Raw genomic sequence first — 6,839 nt, forward strand, 5'->3', positions numbered from 1 at the left:
GCTTTGTTGCTATTATAATAGCTGCTACTACAAGGTTTCTAGCAAAGTTACTGGATATTAGAAGTGCAGTACATTATTTAGCTTAAAAGTTTATTCTTGATCATGGAATTACAGTAGTAGTTTGACAAAAAATTGTTCTGTGTTTCCCCAGAAACAGACCATGAGATGTGGCTGACAGTTCCAGAAAATGGAAGATGACTTTGAGTTAAGATTTCTTTGCAGACGTAGAATATATCCTTAAATCCATCAATTAAAGGAATAGTTTGACAGTTTGGGAAATATGCTTATTTGGTTTCTTGAATTTTAGATAAGCAATTACTACCATCGTTTCTGTCCAGAAGGAAGCTAAAGCCAGGAGACATTAGCTTAACTTAGCTTAGCACAAAGACAGAAATGGGGCAAACAGCTAGGCGGGCTCTGTCCAAAGGTAAAGTGACATCCTGGAGTCTCTTAATGTTAAAAGCAAACTGTCTCATGGCTGCAGCCTCATATTTAACAGCCAGATTGGTATTGAACTTCTCATCTAAGTCTCAATGTATACCCCGCTGTTCCTTGAAGTGTCAGACACCCCTCTAATTTTCCATCATATTGTTGTCATCTTGCATTTAAATTTGACTTAAGTAAAAGTGTTAAAGCATTTGCATTTTAATTTAATAAAAAATATCAACTGTGAGGAACGTTCCCTGTTGCAGCTGTTTCTGTTACAGCTGAGGCATACACTCTGCAGCTTTGAGAAGGAGAAAGTTACATCCTTTACATCCTTCATCCTGTTCTATTTAAATTTGCAAAGGTGCATCATACTGTGTAAATAAATAGCTTATCATACAGTTTGTTTTGCACACACACACAAAAGTACCTTATTGAAGCGGACAGCTGCAACGAAATAACGTTGTATAAAATAATGAAGTCTTACAGAATTGTACCCAGTACTTTATACCTCAAACTGCTTATTTGACTCCACCTCTGTTCCACTATTTTTATCAGACAGTAGAAGTCACTGCAATGCGACTGCAAGGTGAGCCAATTTTGTTTACACTTTAGTTGTTTCTGAAACAAATGCTACAATCACTCTCAGAGAGAGATTTTGTTGTATTTTCCAAGTGCTAATCATAGCCCCTGACTCATTCCACTTGGTTTGGCTTATAACTGAACAGTGGAAGACATAGTTAGTAAAAATAATCATGACTCAGTGGAACATACAGGGAGATAAAGTATTCTTAGTAAAAACCTATTCTGCAAATAAATGTTTGCTATTTCATTAGTGCTGTGAAAGGCAGGACTTTATTGAGAACATCTAATGGCTTCAGTGAGCAAAGCTTATACCTACAGAGACCTTCTAGATGGGGCTGTTGCACTATGAAAACATAGTGAAAATCACCACTGGCTTTCAAAAAGTCATGCAGAACTCCAAGCTGAAATAAATAGGAATGTGATTAAAATCAGTCAAGTGTTTTTCACACAGCGGTTCCAGAAACGAAAATGAACTGCTTTGCCTTTGAATTTTAATTCTGTCCTCTCTGAAAGCTTGTCATTGTCTCAAGGATGTGAGCACTGGTTGTGTGGATGTGTTTCAGAAAGATACCGTTTGTTTAGAGCAATTAAATAACCTATTAGCAAGTAAACACTCAAAAAACAAATAAGGTTGAAACTATTAGAAACTTCCAGCAGAATAAAGGGGAACGTCAATCAAAGAAATAGCAGGCTTTTGACCTGGGATAGCTCTTGAAACTTAATTGAATGTTTTTGTTACAATTGGTTGCATTTAGCAGTGTAACAAAAACCATTATTAATACCCTGAATCATAGGTAGATGGGGTTTACTGTGGGAGGTGAGAGAAGTGTCTAGTGTTTGTGTTGTTGTGGGCATTTGACATGGCATCTGGCATCTTTTGATCCAAATCATAAGAATTGAATGAATCTTGATATTTGTGTGAATTTGGAAACATTTTAATTAAACATAATCTCTTTATAAAAGATATGTTTTCACATCAAAACAGATTATGTTAGATTCTGCTACGTATATGCAGGGACTGCTGGTAACTGCTCACACTGATTAATGTTCTCCAAAGCTCCTGACAGTCAGGAGGATATGAAACGAATATACAAGCATATATGTCACAGGACAATAACAAGTTAATGTTTCTGACACAGCCTGCAGCTTGTCAGAATATCGTCACCTGTATTCAGGGTGATATGGTTTCTTGGTTAGCACGATATGTCTTTCAATATTTTTTTCTGCATGGGGTATTTCTGCAGAAAGAGCTTAAGGATGACCTTGAATCAATTCATGCTGCATTCTGTTTAGATGTTTCATCCATTTGTTTTTGCTTTGCAGTTGGTTTGGGTTTTGTTTGTGTGCAGATTTCAGTAAAAGCTAACTTTCTAACAACAACAACAACAATTCAATCACAATATGTATCACTAAGGGTGCACAATTCAGAAAATGTCACGATTCGAGTCAATATTGATTTTTAGGCTCAAGATTTGATTCCAAATCAATTTTTGGTTAAACAATTCTCAACTAAAAAAACCTTTCACAGTATGTAACTGAAGTTAATTTCCCCATGTGATAGTATACACGTCTTCACAAAAAAAAAGGATTTTTGGAATTCTATGAATCAATTTTGAATCTGTAGAGCTTGTATTGCAATACAAATGTGAATTGATTTTTTTTGCACACCCCTACATACCACAATCCCATTTCTATAGCAGTGGAGGCATTTCATTTTTTATACAGGAGTGGACCAGTCAAACTGAATGAATGCAGAGGAAACATTGTTACAACCGTGTACCTTGTATTCCCAGCTGGTGCTCACTTACAGGCAGAAATGTTGTTGTTTTCTCCTCGCAGTGATTTTCTCTGGCCACTTTGTTACATTTCCAACCTCTCTCTCTCTCTCTCTCTCTCTCTCTCTCTCTCTCTTTCTCTTTATCTCTCTCTCTCTCTCTCTCTCTCGCATTCAGCAAAGGACAATATTGATATGTCATTGCACCTGCAATTCAAGTAGTTCACAGATTGGATTATGAACTAAAATGAGCTCTGCCTCCCTCTATAGTTAAGAGGGCAATGGAATCCGTTATCTAGGTTAAGCAACTAAAAGGAGAAAAAACTTCCCTTGACAACCTCTACTTACCTTTACCTTGCTACATTAGATGAGATGACATTTGTTATGCTGCTGGTCGTTTTTGTCATTAATTGAATATACTGAATAAGTACCAAAGCTTCACAGGAAATGGCCACAGAAAAAGTAAAATGCAAATAATTAGACATTGTCAAGTCAGTGCTTGCAGAGGCTTAAATAGAAGATATAATGTTTATTTACGTATGACGGATTATGGAGTCTGGAGGGTTTAGCGACTCGAGCCAGAGCAAAACTTTAAATACATACAGTATTGTTTTAATGGTAAAGTGTTAAGTGGCTTGTAACTGTTTATTTACATGGAGACTGGTGGTTTGGTCCATCGTGACATTGTATTAGCTGACAAATAACACTTTTGGTTCCTTCATCTCCTTATCCTCTCTTTAAATCTCGTCTCTGTGAAAACCTCTATTGGTGTTGAGACCTGAAGTCAGTAAGGAATCAGTCAGTTGGTCAGTTAGTCCATCATGGCGTGTTAGCTGACGAATAATGCCTCTTCTCCTTTCTTCCTCTTCTCTTATCCTTTATTTCTCTCCTCCTTATCTTCTCCTCCTCCTGTGCAAGTACGTGTTGCTAAAGTGATTCAACAAGGGTTGAGTAAAGGCCATCATCACCACAGGTATGATTAGGAAAAGCTGATCTGAGCTAACTTGAGAGGATAACACAGCCTACAGTAAAGTCTGCATACCATCCAATCCAATAAATGCACAGTATAAAATATAAAGTACACTAAATACAGGTATATTTTTCAACTTTTTTAATTTTTAATTTTAATTTTTACAACTGATGTAGGAGACATACTTTTTGTACAACACACCTTTAGCAGCTTGGTGGTATTTTATAAAGTGACCATGATCTATTTTTGCAATAGCAATGTATCAAGTAAAATTGGGGAAGTTAGTAGTGATGTTTTTTTTAAAGAAGTTGCCGGATAATTCTGGAATCTGCAGCTTCATACACAAGATGCGTTCAGGCACAGTATCAAGTGTGTGTCACCCGCGAATTGGCAGCGATCATGCCAGTCCATAGACCAGCACACAATATAAGGCCTGCAAAACTGTATCTGTTTCTAATGAAGAATGGAAAACGGGCTGAAAACCACCTGTGTGTAACGTTAGATACCCTGCTTCATCGAGTTTCAGCTCACTGTTTAGTTGGCCCGCAAGTTTACTGTTTTGGTTTACTCTCACCGATATCATTTTCGGCTGTAGCCTAGTAACATCAAAGTCTACGACCGCAGCAGACGGACAAAGTTAGCGGCTAGGCCAAGTAGACAGAAGAACAATCCCAAATATATGTTTCTACCTAACTCCTGGATTGGTAAGTAAGCAACTGCTAAAAACGTTTGCCATATTAACTTAAAATATGTGTTCACAGCTTGTTCCAGCTGTACCACTTATTTTAAGTGGCCAAAAAGAAGTTTAACTGCAGTTTTGTACCATCAAATCTTTGCAACATTGATGTTTGCTCATTTGCTAACTCTGCTCCTCGTGCAGCATTGCATAAGAAAGCTAGCCTGCTAACGGTCTCATAATGTCTCTTCAGGACCGTTTTGTGAAGAAATAAGTGGATTGGGGGTCTCTTATCAACTGTCTCAAAGATGTGCTTCGAAGTTCGAATGGGGTTTTCCTACCTTAGCTGTGGGACTGATGTTGACTCTTCCCAAACAAATGCCAGGCTAAGGTAAGTGCTTCTGCTAATAAGTTACAACTTGAGCCACAGTGCTAATTCTGTTCAGTCAGGCCAGCAACACGGCTAATGTGCAATGTCGTGGTGTTGGGTGTTTGCAAATTCACGAAATGCTGCTGCTAGCTTTATGTGCAATTGTGAACAATTTTGTTATAGTGACAGCGGAAAAAAAAAAAAAAAAAAAAAAAAAAAAATATATATATATATATATATATATATATTTATATTTATATTTCTTTGGGTTACTTTTTGTTTGGCATGTGTATTATGAAGCTTCATGCTGTTGATGTTTGATGAGATAAAGAATAACTTGGATAGATTTCCAAGTTCTTTCCTTTTACCCCATTGTACACCCGGGTCCCTAATAGAGGCTATTGTGTTGCTCTAAACATGATTGTTGCCTTGCACACAGCCTCTCCTCATAATTATTTGCCCGTAATATTGTCTTCATGGGAGGCTTTTTTTTAACTGAAAACTGAATATTGTTTCAGGTGTCCCATTTGCTTACTTCAAACCAGGTCTCTAGACGGCAACATTGTCAATTGGCTTTAAACATTGTTGTTTTGTATGCAGAACATTTGCACGTTATTTTCTTGAAATATTGGCTTCATGGGAAGCTCAATGTGGCTTTTGCCACACATTGGTAAGGTAGGCTGGTTATCAACATTTTCTCCACATGCTTCACACTGAGTGAAGCGTCATTGATATAATACAACATAAAGTCTAAGCAGTAGGTTTGTGTAATAAGTACGAGACAAGCCAGACACATTTTATAATATTGACTTGGTATCTTAGGCATTTTTGGGTGAAGAGGTTTAATATTATCACTCCATAGACTGGATAAAATATGAATGTAGCCTCTATGACGTCACCAAAAGGTTTCTGAAGAACCAAAATTAAGCTAAAAATGGGCGGCTGCTGGTACCTCCAGCTGTTGCCATCTTGGCAGTGCCTGACGTTGGCTAATCCAAAAATGGGATAAGAGGTGGATGCACGGGTGGACCCGAGGTGGGGTGAATGAAGCCTGCAGTTTACGCTCGCCTCCTGTGAAGGAAGCCCACCAGTCACTCAAAGGGGAACACTCCTAATTATGCAGAACTTTAACTTAATTTCATTAAATCTGGGGCATTTTAACATGAGGGATGGGGATTTACTCCCTTTTGGAGCAAGCCTTGAGTGACCACTCGATAAAATGCAGTTTTTGGCCTTCTGCATTAACTTTACCTTTTTTACACCTACAATAACAATCAGAGCCTGTCAGTGGCAAAAACAACAGCTTTTAGCGGATGCACATTGACGTTGCATAATTGCCCTTTGTGATTACATCGCAGTCCGGTTCACGGCTGTCAGCTGCAGTGCTCTCGCTCAATACTGGACCAATTTAAAGAAATGTTATCCCAATAAGTCACGTAGACATAAACACATGGGAAAATTTGGTCCAGGTTGGAAAAGACCAAAGTTTCCCTTTTTAAGATGTGTCTTCATTATGAAATTCTCACTTTATATTTCTTCTTTTTATTAAAAATAATATTTTTTTAAATTTAAATGTCAAATCATATTTGCTTTGTCTAAGTTGATATAAATGTAACTCATTGTGTTAAATGTGATGTCGTCTTGTATCAATTGCAAGCCCTCAAATTAAATCAAATCGTATTGTGGGAGAATTTGATATCGGCCAATATTCTATGTATAGAATCAATATTATATTGTGATTAAAAACATGTGATTTACACCGCTAAGACCTTGCTCAAATTGATTGACAAGCCTTTTAATACAGACACTAGACAATTTTCTCGTATTTTCTGATGCTTTTTGTCTACATCAGTGAATCCAATATTAATCAGTTTAGCTTTTCTAATTGTGCAAGTTATTTTGTAAGGCACAGTTTGAGGTGTCCTTTCATCTGTGACAAGTGAAGTGTTTCTGTATAATGATAATATACAGTGGGTACGGAAAGTATTCAGACCCCTTTAAATTTTTCACTCTTTGTTTCATTGCAGCCATTTTCCAA

The 6,839-nt window shown here is 37.2% G+C and overlaps 1 long non-coding RNA gene across 1 annotated transcript in view; it reads left to right on the top strand.

Moving 5' to 3' along the window:
* The first annotated feature begins 4,127 nt into the window (after positions 1–4,127).
* Positions 4,128–6,839, top strand: part of LOC117954523 — a 7,726-nt gene continuing 5,014 nt past the window's right edge. The window contains exons 1-2 of the long non-coding RNA XR_004658840.1: positions 4,128–4,459; positions 4,685–4,822. This is a non-coding gene — a long non-coding RNA (uncharacterized LOC117954523). The remainder of the gene's footprint in view (positions 4,460–4,684; positions 4,823–6,839) is intronic.

Source organism: Etheostoma cragini, chromosome 12, assembly GCF_013103735.1.
Source record: "Etheostoma cragini isolate CJK2018 chromosome 12, CSU_Ecrag_1.0, whole genome shotgun sequence".
Taxonomy (NCBI): domain Eukaryota; kingdom Metazoa; phylum Chordata; class Actinopteri; order Perciformes; family Percidae; genus Etheostoma; species Etheostoma cragini.